Source organism: Pseudophryne corroboree, unplaced genomic scaffold (genome assembly GCF_028390025.1).
Source record: "Pseudophryne corroboree isolate aPseCor3 unplaced genomic scaffold, aPseCor3.hap2 scaffold_541, whole genome shotgun sequence".
NCBI classification, from domain to species: domain Eukaryota; kingdom Metazoa; phylum Chordata; class Amphibia; order Anura; family Myobatrachidae; genus Pseudophryne; species Pseudophryne corroboree.
The window spans coordinates 372,001-398,381 of NW_026970142.1; the positions used below are offsets into that span (position 1 = coordinate 372,001).

Consider the following 26,381-nt stretch of genomic DNA (forward strand, 5'->3'; position numbering starts at 1 on the left):
TAAAGCCAGAAAATGAAGAGCTGTTTAATCACTCAATTGGATTTTTTTGCCAGCATATTTCTTTTTCTCTGCAAACCACTGCTAAATTGTGCTTCCTAGCTGTTTTTATAAAATCACTGAATCAAATCTAACTCTGATTACATCAGAGAAGGCCAGGTACCCTACACCATAAGAGGGGGTTTGAAATTTTGACTTGTCTACATAAAGATCACCAAAATCTAATAACAAGGTCAATTACGTCCCTGGGTGGGATTGAACCACCAACCTTTTGGTTAATAGCCTTACACAGTAACTGATTGCGCCACAGCAACACTTTGCAAAAGTCCTTACTGACAAAGGCTAATAAGCATTCATCTAGAACGATTCCTAGAAACATTTTAAAAAGTCAATAATGTGGAGAGATTTTGTAAGATGTTTCTTCCATCAACCAATGAAGAAACACATTGGTACTTTCCCATGATGAGTGAGTGCTTCAGGATCTCTTGCACTTACATGTGCAGCAGAGTACTGTAATGGAAGCATGCTGGGTCCATAACCCAGAGGTAGGCAGATTGAAACTATCCTCTGCTATATGCATTTTTTTTTGTTAATTAAAGTAATCCAAAAATGGGATTGATATTTTTGCTCTTTTATTTTTACTTAAAGTACAATAACTTTTACCATTTTAATTTGTTTTAATAGTATATTGACAGTATTGTTTTCTTTCAAAAATCCAATTAATTTTCTTTACCCGATTATTAAAATGGTAATTGACAAAAACAAACTACATTGTCACCAGAAGAGCAATACAAAATGTACAAATGATATATTAAAATCATCTTTCCAGCTTGAATTTCAATGATGCATTGGGGCAACGATTTTGTGAGAAACCTCTTCACCCTTAAATAAAGATTTTCTTAATTCCTTACCTGTGTGCTAATTAGATATCACCTTGTTTTCACATTAAACAGACTTCCACATGAGAAAGCAGCAAGGATGCAGTGGCGTTAATGTTTCCTGGTGTCAACCTGTATTATTTCAGTAGATATTGAAATGAGGATGCATCTTGCTGCCTTTCCAATGAAGCAAGTTTAATTTAGTAATAGGTGAAAAACCATCCCTACAAAGATGTTAATCCGATACTTGGCTTTGTGGACACTTTTCAGAGAACAAATTAGTTAGCATAAAAATAAAGCCAGAAAATGAAGAGCTGTTTAATCACTCAATTGGATTTTTCTGCCAGCATATTTCATTTTCTCTGCAAACCACTGCTAAATTGTGCTTCCTAGCTGTTTTTTGATAAAATCACTTAATCAAATCTAACTCTGATTACATCAGAGTAGGCCAGGTACCCTACACCATAAGAGGGGGTTTGAAATTTTGACTTGTCTACTTAAAGATCACCAAAATCTGATGACAAGGTCAATAACATCCCTGGGTGGGATTGAACCACCAACCCTTTGGTTAATAACCAAACACACTAACCGATTGCACCACAGAGACACTTTGCAAAAGTACATACTGACAAAGGCTAATAAGCATTCATCTAGACCGTTTCCTAGAAAACTTTAAAAAGTCAATAATCTGGAGAGTTTTTGTAAGATGTTTCTTCCATCAACCAATGAAGAAACGCATTGGTACTTTCCCATGATGAGTGAGTGCTTCAGGTTCTCTTGCACTTACATGTGCAGCAGAGTACTGCAATGGAAGCATGCTGGGCCCCTTAACCCAGAGGTAGGCAGATTGAAACTATCCTCTGCTATATGCATTTTTTTTTGTTAATTAAAGTAATCCAAAACTGGGATTGATATTTTTGCTCTTTTATTTTTACTTAAAGTACAATAACTTTTACCATTTTAATTTGTTTTAATAGTATATTGACAGTATTGTTTTCTTTCAAAAATCCAATTAATTTTCTTTACCCGATTATTAAAATGGTAATTGACAAAAACAAACTACATTGTCACCAGAAGAGCAATACAAAATGTACAAATGATATATTAAAATCATCTTTCCAGCTTGAATTTCAATGATGCATTGGGGCAACGATTTTGTGAGAAACATCTTACCCTTAAATAAAGATTTTCTTAATTCCTTACCTGTGTGCTAATTAGATATCACCTTGTTTTCACATTAAACAGACTTCCACATGAGAAAGCAGCAAGGATGCAGTGGCGTTAATGTTTCCTGGTGTCAACCTGTATTATTTCAGTAGATATTGAAATGAGGATGCATCTTGCTGCCTTTCCAATGAAGCAAGTTTAATTTAGTAATAGGTGAAAAACCATCCCTACAAAGATGTTAATCCGATACTTGGCTTTGTGGACACTTTTCAGAGAACAAATTAGTTAGCATAAAAATAAAGCCAGAAAATGAAGAGCTGTTTAATCACTCAATTGGATTTTTCTGCCAGCATATTTCATTTTCTCTGCAAACCACTGCTAAATTGTGCTTCCTAGCTGTTTTTTGATAAAATCACTTAATCAAATCTAACTCTGATTACATCAGAGTAGGCCAGGTACCCTACACCATAAGAGGGGGTTTGAAATTTTGACTTGTCTACTTAAAGATCACCAAAATCTGATGACAAGGTCAATAACATCCCTGGGTGGGATTGAACCACCAACCCTTTGGTTAATAACCAAACACACTAACCGATTGCACCACAGAGACACTTTGCAAAAGTACATACTGACAAAGGCTAATAAGCATTCATCTAGACCGTTTCCTAGAAAACTTTAAAAAGTCAATAATCTGGAGAGTTTTTGTAAGATGTTTCTTCCATCAACCAATGAAGAAACGCATTGGTACTTTCCCATGATGAGTGAGTGCTTCAGGTTCTCTTGCACTTACATGTGCAGCAGAGTACTGCAATGGAAGCATGCTGGGCCCCTTAACCCAGAGGTAGGCAGATTGAAACTATCCTCTGCTATATGCATTTTTTTTTGTTAATTAAAGTAATCCAAAACTGGGATTGATATTTTTGCTCTTTTATTTTTACTTAAAGTACAATAACTTTTACCATTTTAATTTGTTTTAATAGTATATTGACAGTATTGTTTTCTTTCAAAAATCCACTTAATTTTCTTTACCCTATTATTAAAATGGTAATTGACAAAAACAAACTACATTGTCACCAGAAGAGCAATACAAAATGTACAAGTGATATATTAAAATCATCTTTCCAGCTTGAATTTCAATGATGCATTGGGGCAACGATTTTGTGAGAAACATCTTCACCCTTAAATAAAGATTTTCTTAATTCCTTACCTGTGTGCTAATTAGATATCACCTTGTTTTCACATTAAACAGACTTCCACATGAGAAAGCAGCAAGGATGCAGTGGCGTTAATGTTTCCTGGTGTCAACCTGTATTATTTCAGTAGATATTGAAATGAGGATGCATCTTGCTGCCTTTCCAATGAAGCAAGTTTAATTTAGTAATAGGTGAAAAACCATCCCTACAAAGATGTTAATCAGATACTTGGCTTTGTGGACACTTTTCAGAGAACAAATTTGTTAGCATAAAAATAAAGCCAGAAAATGAAGAGCTGTTTAATCACTCAATTGGATTTTTTTGCCAGCATATTTCTTTTTCTCTGCAACCCACTGCTAAATTGTGCTTCCTAGCTGTTTTTATAAAATCACTGAATCAAATCTAACTCTGATTACATCAGAGAAGGCCAGGTACCCTACACCATAACAGGGGTTTTTGAAATTTTGACTTGTCTACTTAAAGATCACCAAAATCTGATAACAAGGTCAATTACATCCCTGGGTGGGATTGAACCACCAACCTTTTGGTTAATAGCCGTACACACTAACTGATTGCGCCACAGCGACACTTTGCAAAAGTACATACTGACAAAGGCTAATAAGCATTCATCTAGAACGTTTCCTAGAAAAACTTTAAGTAGTCAATAATCTGGAGAGTTTTTGTAAGATGTTTCTTCCATCAACCAATGAAGAAACACATTGGTACTTTCCCATGATGAGTGAGTACTTCAGGATCTCTTGCAATTACATGTGCAGCAGAGTACTGTAATGGAAGCATGCTGGGTCCATAGCCCAGAGGTAGGCAGATTGAAACTATCCTCTGCTATATGCGTTTTTTTTTGTTAATTAAAGTAATCCAAAACTGGGATTGATATTTTTGCTCTTTTATTTTTACTTAAAGTACAATAACTTTTACCATTTTCATTTGTTTTAATAGTATATTGACAGTATTGTTTTCTTTCAAAAATCCACTTAATTTTCTTTACCCGATTATTAAAATGGTAATTGACAAAAACAAACTACATTGTCACCAGAAGAGCAATACAAAATGTACAAGTGATATATTAAAATCATCTTTCCAGCTTGAATTTCAATGATGCATTGGGGCAACGATTTTGTGAGAAACATCTTCACCCTTAAATAAAGATTTTCTTAATTCCTTACCTGTGTGCTAATTAGATATCACCTTGTTTTCACATTAAACAGACTTCCACATGAGAAAGCAGCAAGGATGCAGTGGCGTTAATGTTTCCTGGTGTCAACCTGTATTATTTCAGTAGATATTCAAATGAGGATGCATCTTGCTGCCTTTCCAATGAAGCAAGTTTAATTTAGTAATAGGTGAAAAACCATCCCTACAAAGATGTTAATCAGATACTTGGCTTTGTGGACACTTTTCAGAGAACAAATTTGTTAGCATAAAAATAAAGCCAGAAAATGAAGAGCTGTTTAATCACTCAATTGGATTTTTTTGCCAGCATATTTCTTTTTCTCTGCAAACCACTGCTAAATTGTGCTTCCTAGCTGTTTTTATAAAATCACTGAATCAAATCTAACTCTGATTACATCAGAGAAGGCCAGGTACCCAACACCATAACAGGGGTTTTTGAAATTTTGACTTGTCTACTTAAAGATCACCAAAATCTGATAACAAGGTCAATTACATCCCTGGGTGGGATTGAACCACCAACCTTTTGGTTAATAGCCGTACACACTAACTGATTGCGCCACAGCGACACTTTGCAAAAGTACATACTGACAAAGGCTAATAAGCATTCATCTAGAACGTTTCCTAGAAAAACTTTAAGTAGTCAATAATCTGGAGAGTTTTTGTAAGATGTTTCTTCCATCAACCAATGAAGAAACACATTGGTACTTTCCCATGATGAGTGAGTACTTCAGGATCTCTTGCAATTACATGTGCAGCAGAGTACTGTAATGGAAGCATGCTGGGTCCATAGCCCAGAGGTAGGCAGATTGAAACTATCCTCTGCTATATGCGTTTTTTTTTGTTAATTAAAGTAATCCAAAACTGGGATTGATATTTTTGCTCTTTTATTTTTACTTAAAGTACAATAACTTTTACCATTTTCATTTGTTTTAATAGTATATTGACAGTATTGTTTTCTTTCAAAAATCCACTTAATTTTCTTTACCCGATTATTAAAATGGTAATTGACAAAAACAAACTACATTGTCACCAGAAGAGCAATACAAAATGTACAAGTGATATATTAAAATCATCTTTCCAGCTTGAATTTCAATGATGCATTGGGGCAACGATTTTGTGAGAAACATCTTCACCCTTAAATAAAGATTTTCTTAATTCCTTACCTGTGTGCTAATTAGATATCACCTTGTTTTCACATTAAACAGACTTCCACATGAGAAAGCAGCAAGGATGCAGTGGCGTTAATGTTTCCTGGTGTCAACCTGTATTATTTCAGTAGATATTCAAATGAGGATGCATCTTGCAGCCTTTCCAATGAAGCAAGTTTAATTTAGTAATAGGTGAAAAACCATCCCTACAAAGGTGTTAATCAGAAACTTGGCTTTGTGGACACTTTTCAGAGAACAAATTTGTTAGCATAAAAATAAAGCCAGAAAATGAAGAGCTGTTTAATCACTCAATTGGATTTTTTTGCCAGCATATTTCTTTTTCTCTGCAACCCACTGCTAAATTGTGCTTCCTAGCTGTTTTTATAAAATCACTGAATCAAATCTAACTCTGATTACATCAGAGAAGGCCAGGTACCCTACACCATAAGAGGGGGTTTGAAATTTTGACTTGTCTACATAAAGATCACCAAAATCTGATAACAAGGTCAATTACGTCCCTGGGTGGGATTGAACCACCAACCTTTTGGTTATTAGCCTTACACAGTAACTGATTGCGCCACAGCAACACTTTGCAAAAGTCCATACTGACAAAGGCTAATAAGCATTCATCTAGAACGATTCCTAGAAACATTTTAAAAAGTCAATAATGTGGAGAGTTTTTGTAAGATGTTTCTTCCATCAACCAATGAAGAAACACATTGGTACTTTCCCATGATGAGTGAGTGCTTCAGGATCTCTTGCACTTACATGTGCAGCAGAGTACTGTAATGGAAGCATGCTGGGTCCATAACCCAGAGGTAGGCAGATTGAAACTATCCTCTGCTATATGCATTTTTTTTGTTAATTAAAGTAATCCAAAACTGGGATTGATATTTTTGCTCTTTTATTTTTACTTAAAGTACAATAACTTTTACCATTTTAATTTGTTTTAATAGTATATTGACAGTATTGTTATCTTTCAAAAATCCAATTAATTTTCTTTACCCGATTATTAAAATGGTAATTGACAAAAACAAACTACATTGTCACCAGAAGAGCAATACAAAATGTACAAATGATATATTAAAATCATCTTTCCAGCTTGAATTTCAATGATGCATTGGGGCAACGATTTTGTGAGAAACATCTTCACCCTTAAATAAAGATTTTCTTAATTCCTTACCTGTGTGCTAATTAGATATCACCTTGTTTTCACATTAAACAGACTTCCACATGAGAAAGCAGCAAGGATGCAGTGGCGTTAATGTTTCCTGGTGTCAACCTGTATTATTTCAGTAGATATTGAAATGAGGATGCACCTTGCTGCCTTTCCAATGAAGCAAGTTTAATTTAGTAATAGGTGAAAAACCATCCCTACAAAGATGTTAATCAGATACTTGGCTTTGTGGACACTTTTCAGAGAACAAATTTGTTAGCATAAAAATAAAGCCAGAAAATGAAGAGCTATTTAATCACTCAATTGGATTTTTTTGCCAGCATATTTCTTTTTCTCTGCAACCCACTGCTAAATTGTGCTTCCTAGCTGTTTTTATAAAATCACTGAATCAAATCTAACTCTGATTACATCAGAGAAGGCCAGGTACCCTACACCATAACAGGGGTTTTCGAAATTTTGACTTGTCTACATAAAGATCACCAAAATCTGATAACAAGGTCAATTACGTCCCTGGGTGGGATTGAACCACCAACCTTTTGGTTAATAGCCTTACGCAGTAACTGATTGCACCACAGCAACACTTTGCAAAAGTCCATACTGACAAAGGCTAATAAGCATTCATCTAGAACGATTCCTAGAAACATTTTAAAAAGTCAATAATGTGGAGAGTTTTTGTAAGATGTTTCTTCCATCAACCAATGAAGAAACACATTGGTACTTTCCCATGATGAGTGAGTGCTTCAGGATCTCTTGCACTTACATGTGCAGCAGAGTACTGTAATGGAAGCATGCTGGGTCCATAACCCAGAGGTAGGCAGATTGAAACTATCCTCTGCTATATGCATTTTTTTTTGTTAATTAAAGTAATCCAAAACTGGGATTGATATTTTTGCTCTTTTATTTTTACTTAAAGTACAATAACTTTTACCATTTTAATTTGTTTTAATAGTATATTGACAGTATTGTTTTCTTTCAAAAATCCACTTAATTTTCTTTACCCGATTATTAAAATGGTAATTGACAAAAACAAACTACATTATCACCAGAAGAGCAATATAAAATGTTCAAGTAATATATTAAAATCATCTTTCCAGCTTGGATTTCAATGATGCATTGGGGCAACGATTTTGTGAGAAACATCTTCACCCTTAAATAAAGATTTTCTTAATTCCTTACCTGTGTGCTAATTAGAGATCACCTTGTTTTCACATTAAACAGACTTCCACATGAGAAAACAGCAAAGATGCAGTGGCGTTAATGTTTCATGGTGTCAACCTGTATTATTTCCGTAGATATTGAAATGAGGATACATCTTGCTGCCTTTCCAATGAAGCAAGTTTAATTTAGTAATAGGTGAAAAACCATCCCTACAAAGATGTTAATCAGATACTTGGCTTTGTGGACACTTTTCAGAGAACAAATTTGTTATCATAAAAATAAAGCCAGAAAATGAAGAGCTGTTTAATCACTCAATTGGATTTTTCTGCCAACATTTTTCTTTTTCTCTGCAACCCACTGCTAAATTGTGCTTCCTAGCTGTTTTTTTTATAAAATCACTTAATTAAATCTAACTCTGATTACATCAGAGAAGGCCAGGTACCCTACACCATAAGAGGGGGTTTGCAATTTTGACTTGTCTACTTAAATATCACCAAAATCTGATCACAAGGTCAATCACGTCCCTGGGTGGGATTGAGCCACCAACCTTTTGATTAATAGCTGAACACACTAACCGATTGCGCCACAGAGACACTTTGCAAAAAGTTAATACTGACAAAGACTAATAAGCATTCATCTAGAACGATTCCTAGAAACATTTTAAAAAGTCAATAATCTGGAGAGTTTTTGTAAGATGTTTCTTCCAGCAACCAATGAAGAAACACATTGGTACTTTCGCATGATGAGTGAGTGCTTCAGGATCTCTTGCACTTACATGTGCAGCAGAGTACTGTAATGGAAGCATGCTGGGTCCATAACCCAGAGGTAGGCAGATTGAAACTATCCTTTGCTATATGCATTTTTTTTTGTTCATTAAAGTAATCCAAAACTGGGATTGATATTTTAGCTTTTATTTTTACTTAAAGTACAATAACTTTTACCATTTTAATTTGTTTTAATAGTATATTGACAGTATTGTTTTCTTTCAAAAATCCACTTAATTTTCTTTACCCGATTATTAAAATGGTAATTGACAAAAACAAACTACATTGTCACCAGAAGAGCAATACAAAATGTACAAGTGATGTATTAAAATCATCTTTCCAGCTTGAATTTCAATGATGCATTGGAGCAACGATTTTGTGAGAAACATCTTCACCCTTAAATAAAGATTTTCTTAATTCCTTACCTGTGTGCTAATTAGATATCACCTTGTTTTCACATTAAACAGACTTCCACATGAGAAAGCAGCAAGGATGCAGTGGCGTTAATGTTTCCTGGTGTCAACCTGTATTATTTCAGTAGATATTGAAATGAGGATGCATCTTGCTGCCTTTCCAATGAAGCAAGTTTAATTTAGTAATAGGTGAAAAACCATTCCTACAAAGATGTTAATCAGATATTTGGCTTTGTGGACACTTTTCAGAGTACAAATTTGTTAGCATAAAAGTAAAGCCAGAAAATGAAGAGCTGTTTAATCACTCAATTGGATTTTTTTGCCAGCATATTTCTTTTTCTCTGCAAACCACTGCTAAATTGTGCTTCCTAGCTGTTTTTATAAAATCACTGAATCAAATCTAACTCTGATTACATCAGAGAAGGCCAGGTACCCTACACCATAACAGGGGTTTTTGAAATTTTGACTTGTCTACTTAAAGATCACCAAAATCTGATAACAAGGTCAATTACGTCCCTGGGTGGGATTGAACCACCAACCTTTTGGTTAATAGCCGTACACACTAACTGATTGCGCCACAGCGACACTTTGCAAAAGTACATACTGACAAAGGCTGATAAGCATTCATCTAGAACGTTTCCAAGAAAAACTTTAAATAGTCAATAATCTGGAGAGTTTTTGTAAGATGTTTCTTCCATCAACCAATGAAGAAACACATTGGTACTTTCCCATGATGAGTGAGTGCTTCAGGATCTCTTGCAATTACATGTGCAGCAGAGTACTGTAATGGAAGCATGCTGGGTCCATAGCCCAGAGGTAGGCAGATTGAATCTATCCTCTGCTATATGCATTTTTTTTTGTTAATTAAAGTAATCCAAAACTGGGATTGATATTTTTGCTCTTTTATTTTTACTTAAAGTACAATAACTTTTACCATTTTAATTTGTTTTAATAGTATATTGACAGTATTGTTTTCTTTCAAAAATCCACTAAATTTTCTTTACCCGATTATTAAAATGGTAATTGACAAAAATAAACTGATGAGGATACTACTGCAGTCTTTGTTTCGTCTGTACCCGCTGAAAGAGCAGCAAAAGGTGGAGATCTTGATGGGACAGTTGAAAGGGCTTGCACTTAGAGAGGTTACTTCCTGGCCTACTGAAGAGAAGAAGACTGTGGACCAGATCCTCAACAGGCTTGCTACCACATTTGACACAAGGACAGTGTCAGAACTTAAAATGCACTTCTTTGCTCGAAAGCAACAACCAGGAGAGTCACTACGGGGCTATGCCCTCAGCTTGCAGGAAGCACTCAGAGATGTTCAGCAAGCAGACCCTGAGCAAGTGCATGACAAAGAGAAAATGTTATTGGACCAGTTCACTGAAGGTGCAAGGGGCGAATTTGTAAAACTCAGCTGCGACTATTGAGATTGCAGAAGCCTGGAAGCACATTCCTGGATTTTAAAGAGGCTGCGATTAAAGTTCTAGGCTCCAGTCTTACTTCAGGGGCTGTTCCACAAGAGTCTATTCCAGAGATGCCACGGTATCAAGAGAATTCTGATGCCCAGGAGTCAAGTTTTAAAGGAGCTACTTACCCACCTACAGTAAAAGGAGTGACAGTGCCATGTTCAAAGACATGCATATTTGACTCTTCTAGTGAGTTACGAAGTCTGCTGGCTGAACTGACACGTGGTGTGACAGAGATGCGCAGAGACCTGCAGATTCTGAAGAGACAGCAGGCACTGCTCCATGAAGAAATGGAATGGTGCCAGGAGAGGAGACCACTGAACAGTTCCCAATGGGACCTACATAGAAACAGGGAGACACTTTTTTCCAACCACTTTGCCTCCCAAAGGCGACCCATTTTTCAAAGCTGTGAAGGAAGCGGACAAATTAAGAGAGAATTTGAGCAGCCAGATCATTTAAACTCCAAATTCATGTGGTTAACCCGTTATGTTAGCCAAAGCCCGGTGGTTCAAGTTTGCATCAATGGAGTCTCAATGCCCGCTCTCTTAGACACTGGATCACAAGTGACCACAATACAAGCAACACAGTTTGAGCAGCATTGGACTGAGGAACAGATGTTTCCGTCAACTTCCACATTGATAAACCCGATTGCAAGCAATGGGCACTGCATCCCTTGCAAAGGATACTCGGAAGCTGAAATTCAAATCGGACGAACAGTGCTACCACAGCAAGGCTTCATCATCACCACTGCCCAAGATGATGGATTGCCTCCAGTGATAGTGGGCATGAATGTGTTGCGGAACTGCTGTGAGGAGCTCGTAGCAGCACTCCAAGGAGAGTTTCAAACTGACAAGCTCCAGGAGAAACAAGGCCTTCAACCTGGGATAGCCAAACAAAAGGGAAGAATGATAACAGAATTATCTGTAAGAGAGGAACATGAAAAAAATAAGGCTAGCCAAATAATGATAGAAATGCCCATCTCCAGTGTCCAGATTATCCGAAAGAATGCTTCAATGTTAGGCATGAATAATATAGCATCCAGTTCTAGAAACTGTGAGCAACCTATTCAAGGAACCAGTTTTGACCACCTGCAAGATAAAAGTCAGATGATAAGACACCTCAAAGCCTTACTGAAGATTGGGAAATACCTGACCAAGCGACAAAGGCAAGAATCCTCGCCAGAACTCCTGAAGTTGTTGAGACAGCGAGAAAGGCTGTTTGAAGAGAAAGGACAGTTGGTTCGATGTAGTGTGGATCCTAATACTCATTATAGGATCAGTCAACTTGTAATTCCAAGACAAAGTGCTTGTTATGTGCTTGAAGAATATCACGACAAGTCAGGTCACCCTGGGTGCAAAAGGATGGAAACAAGCATCTGGAAAAAGTTCTTTTGGGTTGAAATGAGGGAAGACATCAAGAGATGGTGCCGAAACTGTCCAACCTGTTCTGTAAGAAGAACCTTGCTGCCTCTTTCTCTCCAGAATCCATTGTCCCAAACCAGCTGTGATACTGAATCCCAAGATGGAATGGAAGAGGCTCATAAAATGTATTTACAGCAGACTAAGGTGGTTTGTCACCGACAAGGAGGCAAGAAGACTAGGGCTTGCAAAACAGAAAACCACCATAGTCAGCTGCAGTTTTGTACAGCATGTCCCAAAGACAGTTTAGAAAGAGTTCAATACTCATCCATGGCAGGGGGGTTGAGGTTTCCTAGACAAACTTTTCAAGACCATATACTGTCCAGATTTCAACCGATTGCTCCAGGAGCATGTGTTAATGTACTATAGCACAAAAGGAATTATACCTATCAGATACTGATGTTAAAAATGTTGATAAATGTTAATGTTTCAGACATAATCTGTGTTCACTAATGAATGTGACTGGATATAGTGAGAAGTTTATATAGGGATAAAACCAAAATGCGTGAGGACACGCATGTTTTGGGGGGGGGGCACGTGTGATATCCCATAACAACAAGGACATTTTTGACAACAGTGTAGTTGCCTGTGCCATTTTAAATAAAGTTTATTTAAAAGAAAATTGAACAGCAGTTTGAGAAGTCAGTTGGAGCCATGGTGAGGAAAGAGCTGGCGACGCCATTACGCAGAGATGAGCAGCTGAGAGAGGGGAGACAAATAAGCTGAAAATTGCATGAGAGAGTAAGCAGTAGTGCAAAATACAGCAGTGGAAGTGCAGCAATTAACAAGTAAGAACGCCATGACACTCTCAGCCAAGAGAGTGCACAGCAAGTGTCAGAGACAGGAGAGTATAAAGCCTTTATACCAATGCTGACTGGCCTACATCTGAGGGGAAACTGCCTCAGAAACATCTATTGACTGGGTGAGATAAATCCATATTTATACTGAAACCTACTCCACTGCAAAGGACATTATCCTATATTTACTATACCTATGCAGCGATTTACATGGGAAGCAGCTCCAGTTTGTTTTAAACAATCATCTTTACTACACAGAGCTACAAAATTTTGTTCACAGCTAAAGGAGACAATAGCTGCATATAACTATGTAACAACATAACCGGGCCCCAACGTGCACATAGAGACTCCCTGCAGTGACACCAATGTTATCTGGGACTTAAATATTGTCTGCATAAGTTGATTTCTATTACTAAGCAACATAGTATTAATCTCAGATTTAGTTATATTACCATTTGTGTAATGACTTAAAGTGTATATGGTGTCTGTGTTTAAGTTGCTTGAATCAAATCTTTCCCTTCCCTACTGTAATCAGTTCCTTTTCTGAGTTATGTGGTAAACCATTTATTCTTTCATACAAAGCCCTGCCTGCCTTTCTTTGTGTCTGGGGAAACCTTGCCTCTCTGCCAGGAATAGAGAAGAGCTGCTGCTGAAGGAGGAATAGTCCATCAAGGTATCCCTGACCTGTTCCACATAGTTTACACACTTGTTATACCGGGGTGTTACATTGTGTGTGACTGACCTTAGGAAGAAACCGGAGCCTCCGCTGCAGTGACCCAGCAACCAGGGCACGGGAGTATACAGTGCCGCTGGGAGTGATGAAGCTGCAGTAAAGATGTCTATTAGACCTAGCCTGCTGCAGCCCTTGTAGATTCTCATAAAAAAAGTTCTTCTTTTCTTGTCAAAATTAATAGCTAAGAATAGGCTGCTTGAGGCAGGCCCCTGTTAAGTGGCCTGCTACTGAAGGCACCAACTACAAACTGAGCTCCCTGTTCATGGAAGCGGGGTTATAGAGGAGAATGCACTGAGCATCTTGGGAACAGTCAAAAGCTTTGAGCCGGTTGGTGCCTCAGATCAAGATCCTACTCTACACCCCAATGTGAATCCTTGTGGAGTCCAGTGTACCCCACAGAAGAAATTAATGTGTCACACCCATTGGCAGCAACCTTAGAATAGCTGCTGACGGGCACAATTGAGAAAGGAAGGGGGGGGGGGACATTTGAATCCAGCACATAGATGCAATTCAAATATGTAATTTGAACCTTCCTATTTTAAAATATAATGGATGAACCTCACCCTGTGAGAACAATCTTCATGATATAGAGATCTCATATGCAAAATAAGTATGAGTTGGGATAGGGCTGGGGAGGGTGGCTGCTCGGGCAGCCCCTCCCCCGTCAAGTTAAGGAGATTCAACTGAGGAAGCACAAGGGAACTCTCGTCTGGGGACAACAACTGCAGGGAGACCACATCTTTTCAGATGAACATGGGAGGGCGGAAGGCTGCCTAATACTGAAGCACCATCAAATATCAAACCATATGCAATAACTAGTACAAGCATTCCTGGGGGAAGGTCTGCAGGAGACGAATTTGCATACGGTGATGTCATCCAAGCAGTGGGCCAAAGTTGGCTGGAACCCTCATCTGCATATGAATAGAGAAAAGGGTTATGCAGGGCATGGCGGCCTTTTGCGGCGCTTGGATGACCCCTAGTTCGCATTAAACACCTCCACCCTCCTTCGGTGTGGGGCTCATGTTGACTATGCCCCAGCCCCTGAAGCATTCAAGCTGATTTCTTGCAGCAGCTGGGCACTGTAACAGCTCCAGAGCTGCTCTGTAAGGCAAATAAAAGGGTGTGGGCCCTGCAGCACTACCTGTAGTTCGCATTGTGCGTTGGAAGGCACAAAGTAATCAGACGGGAGAAGTCAGGATAGTGCGCAAGGGCATAGAAGGGAGCGGATCAAGAAAAGAGAAGTGGAAACAGACAGCAAACTAGGCTGGAGAGAGACCTGAGACAAAGAGATCTGAATTATACGAGAGCCGACCAGGGGAAACACAAATTATGCAGTCAAGTTTCCCACATTTGGGGAAATCGCAGGGGCAGCACAGCCAGAGTGCAATGGGTGAGCCTTGCCCTGGGAGAAGCACCTTCAAGATCATAGTATCTCACCTGGCAGGTAAGTAGGAGTTGGGCTAGAGCTGGGGAGGGTCGCTGCTCGGGCACCCCCCTGTCAAGTGAAGGAGATCCAACTGAGGCAGCACAATGGAACTCTCGAAAGAAGAACAAGGCTAGAGGAAGATCTGAGACAAAGAAATCTGACTTTTACCAGAGCTGACCAGCGGAAAACACAAACACAGTCCCCCACTACCACAAATAATGCAGGCGAGTTTCCCACATTTGGGGAAATCACAGGGGTCAGCATACCCAGAATGCAATGAATGAACCTCACCCTGGGTGAACAATCTTCATGACCATGGTGTCTCCTATGCAAAATAAGTATGATTTGGGATAGGGCTGGGGAGGGCCGCTGCTCAGGCACATCTCTGTCAAGTAAAGTTAATTCAACTGAGGCAGCAAAAGGGAACTCTCATCTGGGGACAACAACTGCAGGGAGAACACATATTTTCAGATGAACATGGGAGGGCAGAAGGCTGCCTAATACTGAAGCACCCCCAAACAACAAACCAAATGCAACAACTAGTGCAAGCATTCCTGGGGGAAGGCCTGCAGCAGATGGATTTGCATATGGTGATGTTATCCAAGCAGTGGGTCAAAGTTGGCTTCAACCCTCATCTGCATATGAAAAGAGAAAAGGGGCGTGCAGGGCATGGCGGCCTTTTGCGCTGCTTGGATGACCCCTAGATCGCATTAAACACCCCCACCCTCCTTTGGTGTGGGGCTCATGTTGGCCATGCCCCATCCCATGAAGCATTCAAGCTGATTTCTTGCAGCAGCTGGGCACTGTAACAGCTCCAGAGCTGCTCTGTAAGGCAAGTAAAAGGGTGTGGGCCCTGCAGCACCACCTGTAGTTTGCATTGTGCATTGGAAGGCACAAAGTAAGCAGACGGGAGGAGAAGTCAGGATAGTGCACAAGGGTATAGAAGGGAGGGGCTCAAGAAAAGAGAAGTGGAAACAGACAGCAAACTAGGCTGGAGAGAGACCTGAGACAAAGAGATCTGAATTATACGAGACCTGACCAGGGGAAACACAAATTATGCAGTCAAGTTTCCCACATTTGGGGAAATCGCAGGAGCAGCACACCCAGAGTGCAATGGGTGAGCCTTGCCCTGGGAGAAGCACCTTCATGATCATAGTATCTCACCTGGCAGGTAAGTAGGAGTTGGGCTAGAGCTGGGGAGGGTCGCTGCTCGGGCACCCCCCTGTCAAGTGAAGGAGATCCAACTGAGGCAGCACAAAGGAACTCTCGAAAGAAGAACAAGGCTAGAGGAAGATCTGAGACAAAGAAATCTGACTTTTACCAGAGCTGACCAGAGGAAAGCACAAACACAGTCCACCACTACCACAAATAATGCAGTCGAGTTTCCCACATTTGGGGAAATCACAGGGGTCAGCATACCCAGAGTGCAATGAATGAACCGCACCCTGGGAGAACAATCTTCATAACAATGGTATCTCCTATGCAAAATAAGTATGATTTGGGATAGGGCTGGGGAGGGCCGCTGCTCAGGCACATCTCTGTCAAGTAAAGGAGATTCAACTGAGGCAGCACAAGGGAACTCTCATCTGGGGACAACAACTGCAGGGAGAACACATATTTTCAGATGAACATGGGAGGGCAGAAGGCTGCCTAATACTGAAGCACCCCCAAACAACAAACCAAATGCAACAACTAGTGCAAGCATTCCTGGGGGAAGGCCTGCAGCAGATAGATTTGCATATGGTGATGTCATCCAAGCAGTGGGTCAAAGTTGGCTTCAACCCTCGTCTGCATATGAAAAGAGAAAAGGGGCGTGCAGGGCATGGTGGCCTTTTGCGGCACTTGGCTGACCCCTAGTTTGCATTAAACACCTCCACCCTCCTTCGGTGTGGGGCTCATGTTGGCTATGCCCCAGCCCCTGAAGCATTCAAGCTGATTTCTTGCAGCAGCTGGGCACTGTAACAGCTCCAGAGCTGCTCTGTAAGGCAAGTAAAAGGTTGTGGGCCCTGCAGCACTACCTGTAGTTCGCATTGTGCGTTGGAAGGCACAAAGTAAGCAGAAAGGAGGAGAAGTCAGGATAGTGCGCAAGGGCATAGAAGGGAGCTGCTGAAGAAAAGAGAAGTGGAAACAGACAGCAAACTAGGCTGGAGAGAGACCTGAGACAAAGAGATCTGAATTATACGAGACCTGACCAGGGGAAACACAAATTATGCAGTCAAGTTTCCCACATTTGGGGAAATCGCAGGAGCAGCACACCCAGAGTGCAATGGGTGAGCCTTGCCCTGGGAGAAGCACCTTCATGATCATAGTATCTCACCTGGCAGGTAAGTAGGAGTTGGGCTAGAGCTGGGGAGGGTCGCTGCTCGGGCACCCCCCTGTCAAGTGAAGGAGATCCAACTGAGGCAGCACAAAGGAACTCTCGAAAGAAGAACAAGGCTAGAGGAAGATCTGAGACAAAGAAATCTGACTTTTACCAGAGATCAGAGGAAAACACAAACACAGTCCCCCACTACCAACAAATAAAGCAGTCGCGTTTCCCACATTTGGGGAAATCACAGGGGTCAGCATACCCAGAATGCAATGAATGAACCTCACCCTGGGAGAGTAATCTTCATGACCATGGTATCTCCTATGCAAAATAAGTATGATTTGGGATAGGGCTGGGGAGGGCCGCTGCTCATGCACATCTCTGTCAAGTAAAGGAGATTCAACTGAGGCAGCACAAGGGAACTCTCATCTGGGGACAACAACTGCAGGGAGAACACATATTTTCAGATGAACATGGGAGGGCAGAAGGCTGCCTAATACTGAAGCACCCCCAAACAACAAACCAAATGCAACAACTAGTGCAAGCATTCCTGGGGGAAGTTCTGCAGAAGACGGATTTGCATACGGTGATGTCATCCAAGCAGTGGGTCAAAGTTGGCTTCAACCCTCATCTGCATATGAAAAGAGAAAAGGGGCGTGCAGGGCATGGCGGCCTTTTGCGGTGCTTGGATGACCCCTAGTTCGCATTAAACACCCCACCCTCCTTTGGTGTGGGGCTCATGTTGGCCATGCCCCATCCCCTGAAGCATTCAAGCTGATTTATTGCAGCAGCTGGGCACTGTAACAGCTCCAGAGCTGCTCTGAACGGCAAGTAAAAGGGTGTGGGCCCTGCAGCACTACCTGTAGTTTGCATTGTGCATTGGAAGGCACAAAGTAAGCAGACGGGAGAAGTCAGGATAGTGCGCAAGGGCATAGAAGGGAGCGGCTCAAGAAAAGAGAAGTTGAAACAGACAGCAAACTAGGCTGGAGAGAGACCTGAGACAAAGAGATCTGAATTATACGAGAGCCGACCAGGGGAAACACAAATTATGCAGTCAAGTTTCCCACATTTGGGGAAATCGCAGGAGCAGCACACCCAGAGTGCAATGGGTGAGCCTTGCCCTGGGAGAAGCACCTACATGATCATAGTATCTCACCTGCCAGGTAAGTAGAAGTTGGGCTAGAGCTGGGGAGGGTCGCTGCTCGGGTACCCCCCTGTCAAGTGAAGGAGATCCAACTGAGGCAGCACAAGGGAACTCTCGAAAGAAGAACAAGGCTAAAGGAAGATCTGAGACAAAGAAATCTGACTTTTACCAGAGCTGACCAGAGGAAAGCACAAACACAGTCCCCCACTACCACAAATAAAGCAGTCGAGTTTCCCACATTTGGGGAAATCACAGGGGTCAGCATACCCAGAATGCAATGAATGAACCTCACCGTGGGAGAACAATCTTCATGACCATGGTATCTCCTATGCAAAATAAGTATGATTTGGGATAGGGCTGGGGAGGGCCGCTGCTCAGGCACATCTCTGTCAAGTAAAGGAGATTCAACTGAGGCAGCACAAGGGAACTCTCATCTGGGGACAACAACTGCAGGGAGAACACATATTTTCAGATGAACATGGGAGGGCAGAAGGCTGCCTAATACTGAAGCACCCCCAAACAACAAACCAAATGCAACAACTAGTGCAAGCATTCCTGGGGGAAGGCCTGCAGCAGATGGATTTGCATACGGTGATGTCATCCAAGCAGTGGGTCAAAGTTGGCTTCAACCCTCGTCTGCATATGAAAAGAGAAAAGGGGCGTGCAGGGCATGGCGGCCTTTTGCGGCGCTTGGATGACCCCTAGTTCGCATTAAACACCTCCACCCTCCTTCGGTGTGGGGCTCATGTTGGCTATGCCCCAGCCCCTGAAGCATTCAAGCTGATTTCTTGCAGCAGCTGGGCACTGTAACAGCTCCAGAGCTGCTCTGTACGGCAAGTAAAAGGGTGTGGGCCCTGCAGCACTACCTGTAGTTTGCATTGTGCATTGGAAGGCACAAAGTAAGCAGACAGGAGGAGAAGTCAGGATAGTGCACAAGGGTATAAAAGGGAGGGGCTCATGAAAAAAGAAGTGGAAACAGACAGCAAACTAGGCTGGAGAGAGACCTGAGACAAAGAGATCTGAATTATACGAGAGCCGACCAGGGGAAACACAAATTATGCAGTCAAGCTTCCCACATTTGGGGAAATCAGAGTGCAATGGGTGAGCCTTGCCCTGGGAGAAGCACCTTCATGATCATAGTATCTCACCTGGCAGGTAAGTAGGAGTTGGGCTAGAGCTGGGGAGGGTCGCTGCTCGGGCACCCCTCTGTCAAGTGAAAGAGATCCAACTGAGGCAGCACAAGGAAACTCTCGAAAGAAGAACAAGGCTAGAGGAAGATCTGAGACAAATAAATCTGTCTTTTACCAGAGCTGACCAGAGGAAAGCACAAACACAGTCCCCCACTACCACAAATAATGCAGTCGAGTTTCCCACATTTTGGAAATCACAGGGGTCAGCATACCCAGAATGCAATGAATGAACCTCACCCTGGGAGAACAATCTTCATGACCATGGTATCTCCTATGCAAAATAAGTATGATTTGGGATAGGGCTGGGGAGGGCCGCTGCTCAGGCACATCTCTGTCAAGTAAAGGAGATTCAACTGAGGCAGCACAAGGGAACTCTCATCTGGGGACAACAACTGCAGGGAGAACACATATTTTCAGATGAACATGGGAGGGCAGAAGGCTGCCTAATACTGAAGCACCCCCAAACAACAAACCAAATGCAACAACTAGTGCAAGCATTCCTGGGGGAAGGCCTGCAGCAGATGGATTTGCATACGGTGATGTCATCCAAGCAGTGGGTCAAAGTTGGCTTCAACCCTCGTCTGCATATGAAAAGAGAAAAGGGGCGTGCAGGGCATGGCGGCCTTTTGCGGCGCTTGGATGACCCCTAGTTCACATTAAACACCTCCACCCTCCTTCGGTGTGGGGCTCATGTTGGCTGTGCCCCAGCCCCTGAAGCATTCAAGCTGATTTCTTGCAGTAGCTGGGCACTGTAACAGCTCCAGAGCTGCTCTGTACGGCAAGTAAAAGGGTGTGGGCCCTACAGCACTACCTGTAGTTTGCATTGTGCATTGGAAGGCACAAAGTAAGCAGACAGGAGGAGAAGTCAGGATAGTGCACAAGGGTATAAAAGGGAGGGGCTCATGAAAAAAGAAGTGGAAACAGACAGCAAACTAGGCTGGAGAGAGACCTGAGACAAAGAGATCTGAATTATACGAGAGCCGACCAGGGGAAACACAAATTATGCAGTCAAGCTTCCCACATTTGGGGAAATCGCAGGGGCACCACACCCAGAGTGCAATGGGTGAGCCTTGCCCTGGGAGAAGCACCTTCATGATCATAGTATCTCACCTGGCAAGTAAGTAGGAGTTGGGCTAGAGCTGGGGAGGGTCGCTGCTCGGGCACCCCCCTGTCAAGTGAAAGAGATCCAACTGAGGCAGTACAAGGGAACTCTCGAAAGAAGAACAAGGCTAGAGGAAGATCTGAGACAAATAAATCTGACTTTTACCAGAGCTGTCCAGAGGAAAGCACAAACACAGTCCCCCACTACCACAAATAATGCAGTTGAGTTTCCCACATTTGGGGAAATCACAGGGGTCAGCATACCCAGAATGCAATGAATGAACCTCACCCTGGGAGAACAATCTTCATGACCATGGTATCGCCTATGCAAAATAAGTATGATTTGGGATAGGGCTGGGGAGGGCCGCTGCTCAGGCACATCTCTGTCAAGTAAAGGAGATTCAACTGAGGCAGCACAAGGGAACTCTCATCTGGGGACAACAACTGCAGGGAGAACACATATTTTCAGATGAAAATCTTGGTCATGCTCTGGTTTCTCTTCAGAACGAACAAATCTTTCGCCTTTTACTAAAGATTTCCGTGGAGAGGAGCAAAACTGAGTTTTACCTCAATTTTTGCATGCCCCATCTTTTTGGATTTTCTTTTATCGGTTTAAAGATAGAATGAGTGTGCTTTAATGAAAGCTCATTTGCATAGAAATTACAGTAAATGTTTGTTTCTTTTCAAACAGAACTTTCTTGACCATGCTACTTGCTTGAAAGATCTGGGAGCACATGGAATACAGTACAAACCATGCTTATAGCAAGGAGAAGCCAGGTGAGAAATCTGCTTTCTTTCAAATTGGGCGCTCACTTTGATCTGAATGAGGACTGCTGGCATGGCACTCAGGCGACAGGTGGAATCTTGGTCATGCTCTGGTTTCTCTTCAGAATGAACAAATCTTTCGCCTTTTATTAAAGATTTCCGTGGAGAGGAGCAAAACTGAGTTTTATCTCAATTTTTGCATGCCCCATATTATTGGGGTTTCTTTTATCAGTTTAAAGACAGAACGAGTGTGCTTTCTTGTTGGCTTTAATGTAAGTTTATTTGTATAACAATGATAGTAAATGTCTGTTTCTTTTCAAACAGAACTTTCTTGACCATGCTACTTGCTTGAAAGATCTGGGAGCACATGGAAAAGAGTACAAACCATGCTTATAGCAAGGGGAAGCCTGGTGAGAAATCTGCTTTCTTTCTTTCAAATTGGGTGCTCACTTTGAGCTGAATGAGGACTGCTGGCATGGCACTCAGGCGACAGGTGGAATCTTGGTCATGCTCTGGTTTCTCTTCAGAACGAACAAATCTTTCGCCTTTTACTAAAGATTTCCGTGGAGAGGAGCAAAACTGAGTTTTATCTCAAATTTTGCATGCCCCATCTTATTGGGGTTTTATTTTATCTGTTTAAAGATAGAACGAGTGTGCTTTAATGTAAGCTCATTTGCATAGAAATGACAGTAAATGTTTGTTTCTTTTCAAACAGAACTTTCTTGACTATACTAATTGCTTGAAAGATCTGGGAACACATGGAAAAGAGTACAAACCATGTTTATAGCTAGGGGAAGCCTGGTGAGAAATCTGCTTTCTTTCTTTCAAATTGGGTGCTCACTTTGAGCTCAATGAGAACTGCTGGCATGGCACTCAGGCGACAGGTGGAATCTTGGTCATGCTCTGGTTTCTCTTCAGAACTAACAAATATTTCGCCTTTTATTAAAGATTTCCGTGGAGAGGAGCAAAACTGAGTTTTATCTCAATTTTTGCATGCCCCATATTATTGGGGTTTCTTTTATCAGTTTAAAGACAGAACGAGTGTGCTTTCTTGTTAGCTTTAATGTAAGTTGCCATAGATGCAGTGAAACACATGTGTAGGGCACGGCGTGTCCGCGTGTATTTGACTCATGTGAAATGTTATAAAACAAAAATATATGATTATGATGTTAGCTGTTAGTCTCCACTAATAGGGAATAGAAGCTGAGCTATAAGAAAGGAATACACTAGATATGATGTCACTTAGCAATTACAATGTCTAAAGTGCATACAGATAGCTACTAATAACTCTTGATAAGAAAGTATATCAGTGTGGGTATATTTATATGATGGGATATTGGGACTAGTGAATATATATCACTCCTGCTGTCCAGATTGGCAATAACCAGACAATTATGATAAGAGTAGAGATGTCACATGGGCTGCTATAGATATTAATTTAATGCTGTATGTGTCATTTGTTACAAATGGATACATTTTCTATGAGTCAGCCTAGCAGCTGCATGTTCTAACAGAACACTATCCTCACACAGAATCTGCTAACCTTGAGATAACTAAATGACAGTGTGTAACAGTCTCTTTACTATAAGACTGTTACAAAGTAATATATATATTTGAAGTCAGTCTAGCAGCTGTGTGTTCCAGCAGTTTATAAGACAAAGAAAATCTCCTATTGTGGAATCTAGACACATGGGACTGCTGGCCTGTGTCATACTATTTCTATGTAATACCAGTAACATGTATATAACTGTTACATAATTGTTACAAATGGATAAATCTTTGAGTCAGCCTAGCAGCTGCATGTCCTAACAGGACACCATAAATCCTTTACAGTGTAACAAATTGATTGGTAACACTTAAAGGCTGGAGAGCAGTTATATGCCTTACTAGCATACTCAATATACCACATTATTACACCAGTTACCACGATTATTGACAGCGCATTTGATATATTATATTACCCTCACACTGAGTCTGTTTACCTTTAGATAACTAAGTGACCGAATATGTAACAGTTTCTCTATCATAAGACTGTTACAAAGTGAGATAGATATATTTGGAAGTCAGTCAAACAGCTGTGTGTTTCAGCGGTTTATAAGAAAATTCCTCATTGTGGAATCTGGACCACTAAGGGTTATTATATATATAGCACATGGAATTGCCACATCTCCCTATATGATAATTTCATTACACTGTAACATAATAAGAATTAACTCTTTAACAGTGTAAATAGAGAGTAATGAATCTCTGACACATGGAATATATTATTTCTTAGATGAATTGGATAAACCATTATGACAGACACTTTGCTTCTTAATAAGAATTGAGGTGGCTATACCTCTAAGGAAAGCATTATTGCCTACGCCTAGATCAGATTAAATAAGATCTGGCTGAATATATGAAGGAAGGTTGCTATTTATATGAGAATTGGAATTGCTATATTCCTTAAGGCAACCCCACCGATTGATATATGTTGTCAATTAAGTATATCTGAACGGCTATATCTGGACCAGATTTAATAAGATCTGGCTGATTATATGAAGGAGGGCTGCTATTTATATTGGAATTGCCATATTCCTTAAGGCAACCGCACCTGTTGGTATATCTCGCCAATTAACTATATCTAAACAGCTAAATTAAAGCTATTCATCATTTTTTTAGTTTGGATATTAATAAATATGATCTTTCCATGATCCATAGAGATTTCCCTATCAAGTGATTCCTTATCCGATATAGAAAGCTATCCCCCTGTGGTATTGAATTTAGGAATATAGTCTTAGGGGACACAGAGAAATAAGTGATCCCCATCTACCTAAGCACCCCACAAATTGGAGGTTAGCTTACCGGTTATACTCAATCACCCCCACAAATTCGCCAATGGGGATGGCTTCCCGGGAGGTAACCCCTATTGAGTGAAGGGAGTATATAGGATACGACCCAGTGGTACCTGACGACATAGATACTAACAGCTATTTAATAACATTACGCTAGAAAGTGATTATTAGCAACATATATATCTATATAAACAACCCCGCCAGGGTTGTGCCTTCAAAAATAATCACACACGGACACGCTTTTTAAACCTTTTTTTCACATCTCTTTATTCTTCTTATGCACATGTATGTTAGTTCTGTGATTTTAACATTTATGTTTCACTGCAGTTTGGGATAATAATATTAATATTTATCCAATTTTAATACATACTTAATAAAGGTTATATTTTATGATTCATTCATTCTGTCCAGTGCGTCAACAGTGCAGATTTCTTCTTGTTTTTTCTCCCAAATTCTATAACAATGACAGTAAATGTTGTTTCTTTTCAAACAGAACTTTCTTGACCATGCTACTTGCTTGAAAGATCTGGGAGCACATGGAAAACAGTACAAACCATGCAGTATCACAAGAGCCTTTATTTGATCTTTCATGAAGATAGAGCAGAATTGAGGACACGTCAACAATTTCTGCCGAAGGTGGTTCATCTTGGTGCCTTTGGCCACTGACACCTTCGTTGAGTCAAAGTCTCTGGCTGTGGTCAGAACTTTGAAAATTTATGTCACCAGAACGGTTCAGATTAGGAAAACAGAGGCTCTGTTTGTCCTGTATGCTCCCAACAGGATTGGGTGTCCTGCTTCCATGTAGACCATTATGCGCTGGATCTGTGGTAAGATTCAGCATGCTCATTCCATGGCAGGATTGCCATTACTGAATTAGGTGAAGACCCATTCTACTAGAAAGGTGGGTTCATCCTGGGCAGCTGGTCGGGGAGTCTCGGCATTGCAACTTTGCCGAGCAGCTATTTAGTAAACACTTTTGCTAAGTTTTACAAGTTTGATACCTTGGCTGATGATAACCTCAAGTTGGGTCATTCGGTGCTGCAGAGTCGTACGCACTCTCCCACCCGTTCAAGAGCTTTGGTATAACCCCATGGTTCTTAATGTGACCCCAGCATCCTCTAGGTCGTATGAGAAAATAGGATTTTAATACCTACTGGTAAATCCTTTTCTCTTAGTCCGTAGAGGATGCTGGGCACCCGTCCCAGTCCATACTGTGTCTGCAGTTATTACTTGTGGTTATACACATGTTATGTTATGGTTCTGGTCAGCTTTTTGCTGCAATTGTTCATGCCGTTGGCTTGTGTTCTGTTGAATGCCACGTTCTGCGGCATGCTTAAGGTGTGAGCTGGTAAGATGCTCACCTTAGTTTAACAATAAATCCTTTCCTCGAAATGTCCGTCTCCCTGGGCACAGTTCCTATAACTGGAGTCTGGAGGAGGGGCATAGAGGGAGGAGCCAGTTCACACCCTTTGAAAGTCTTAAAGTGCCCATGTCTCTTGCGGATCCCGTCTATACCCCATGGTTCTTAATGTGACCCCAGCATCCTCTACGGACTAAGAGAAAAGGATGCCCTTGCGCACTATCCTGACTTCTCCTCCCGTCTGCTTACTTTGTGCCTTCCAACGCACAATGCGAACTACAGGTGGTGCTGCAGGGCCCACACCCTTTTACTTGCCTTACAGAACAGCTCTGGAGCTGTTACAGTGCCCAGCTGCTGCAAGAAATCAGCTTGAATGCTTCAGGGGATGGGGCATGGCCAACATGAGCCCCACACCAAAGGAGGGTGGGGGTGTTTAATGCGAACTAGGGGTCATCCAAGCACCGCAAAAGGCCGCCATGCCCTGCATGCCCCTTTTCTCTTTTCATATGCAGATGAGGGTTCCAGCCAACTTTGGCCCACATCTTGGATGACATCACCGTATGCAAATCCGTCTTCTGCAGACCTTCCCCCAGGAATGCTTGTACTAGTTGTTGCATATGGTTTGATATTTGATGGTGCTTCAATATTAGGCAGCCTTCCACCCTCCCATGTTCATCTGAACAGATGTGGTCTCCCTGCAGTTGGTGTCCCCAGACGAGAGTTCCCTTGTGCGTCCTCAGTTGAATCTCCTTA

General features: G+C 41.2%; 15 non-coding genes across 15 annotated transcripts; 4 read left to right on the forward strand and 11 right to left on the reverse strand.

Moving 5' to 3' along the window:
• Positions 1–14,789: 14,789 nt before the first annotated feature.
• LOC135032232 (U1 spliceosomal RNA) lies at positions 14,790–14,952 on the reverse strand. Its single transcript, XR_010227780.1, has one exon. It is a non-coding gene; the product is annotated as a U1 spliceosomal RNA (small nuclear RNA).
• Positions 14,953–15,104: 152 nt separating this feature from the next.
• LOC135032165 (U1 spliceosomal RNA) lies at positions 15,105–15,268 on the reverse strand. Its single transcript, XR_010227719.1, has one exon. It is a non-coding gene; the product is annotated as a U1 spliceosomal RNA (small nuclear RNA).
• Positions 15,269–15,942: 674 nt separating this feature from the next.
• Positions 15,943–16,105, reverse strand: LOC135032186 (U1 spliceosomal RNA). Its single transcript, XR_010227739.1, has one exon. It is a non-coding gene; the product is annotated as a U1 spliceosomal RNA (small nuclear RNA).
• Positions 16,106–16,257: 152 nt separating this feature from the next.
• Positions 16,258–16,421, reverse strand: LOC135032149 (U1 spliceosomal RNA). The gene has a single exon (XR_010227703.1). It is a non-coding gene; the product is annotated as a U1 spliceosomal RNA (small nuclear RNA).
• Positions 16,422–17,095: 674 nt separating this feature from the next.
• On the reverse strand, positions 17,096–17,258 carry LOC135032187 (U1 spliceosomal RNA). Its single transcript, XR_010227740.1, has one exon. It is a non-coding gene; the product is annotated as a U1 spliceosomal RNA (small nuclear RNA).
• A 149-nt stretch (positions 17,259–17,407) lies between these two features.
• LOC135032190 (U1 spliceosomal RNA) lies at positions 17,408–17,572 on the reverse strand. The gene has a single exon (XR_010227743.1). It is a non-coding gene; the product is annotated as a U1 spliceosomal RNA (small nuclear RNA).
• A 670-nt stretch (positions 17,573–18,242) lies between these two features.
• Positions 18,243–18,405, reverse strand: LOC135032170 (U1 spliceosomal RNA). The gene has a single exon (XR_010227724.1). It is a non-coding gene; the product is annotated as a U1 spliceosomal RNA (small nuclear RNA).
• A 152-nt stretch (positions 18,406–18,557) lies between these two features.
• LOC135032144 (U1 spliceosomal RNA) lies at positions 18,558–18,721 on the reverse strand. The gene has a single exon (XR_010227698.1). It is a non-coding gene; the product is annotated as a U1 spliceosomal RNA (small nuclear RNA).
• Positions 18,722–19,693: 972 nt separating this feature from the next.
• LOC135032134 (U1 spliceosomal RNA) lies at positions 19,694–19,856 on the reverse strand. Its single transcript, XR_010227689.1, has one exon. It is a non-coding gene; the product is annotated as a U1 spliceosomal RNA (small nuclear RNA).
• Positions 19,857–20,530: 674 nt separating this feature from the next.
• LOC135032240 (U1 spliceosomal RNA) lies at positions 20,531–20,693 on the reverse strand. The gene has a single exon (XR_010227788.1). It is a non-coding gene; the product is annotated as a U1 spliceosomal RNA (small nuclear RNA).
• Positions 20,694–20,845: 152 nt separating this feature from the next.
• Positions 20,846–21,009, reverse strand: LOC135032326 (U1 spliceosomal RNA). Its single transcript, XR_010227868.1, has one exon. It is a non-coding gene; the product is annotated as a U1 spliceosomal RNA (small nuclear RNA).
• Positions 21,010–21,153: 144 nt separating this feature from the next.
• On the forward strand, positions 21,154–21,269 carry LOC135032285 (U5 spliceosomal RNA). The gene has a single exon (XR_010227827.1). It is a non-coding gene; the product is annotated as a U5 spliceosomal RNA (small nuclear RNA).
• A 270-nt stretch (positions 21,270–21,539) lies between these two features.
• LOC135032290 (U5 spliceosomal RNA) lies at positions 21,540–21,655 on the forward strand. Its single transcript, XR_010227832.1, has one exon. It is a non-coding gene; the product is annotated as a U5 spliceosomal RNA (small nuclear RNA).
• Positions 21,656–21,941: 286 nt separating this feature from the next.
• On the forward strand, positions 21,942–22,057 carry LOC135032269 (U5 spliceosomal RNA). The gene has a single exon (XR_010227811.1). It is a non-coding gene; the product is annotated as a U5 spliceosomal RNA (small nuclear RNA).
• Positions 22,058–22,332: 275 nt separating this feature from the next.
• Positions 22,333–22,448, forward strand: LOC135032302 (U5 spliceosomal RNA). Its single transcript, XR_010227844.1, has one exon. It is a non-coding gene; the product is annotated as a U5 spliceosomal RNA (small nuclear RNA).
• The last annotated feature ends 3,933 nt before the right edge of the window (positions 22,449–26,381 follow it).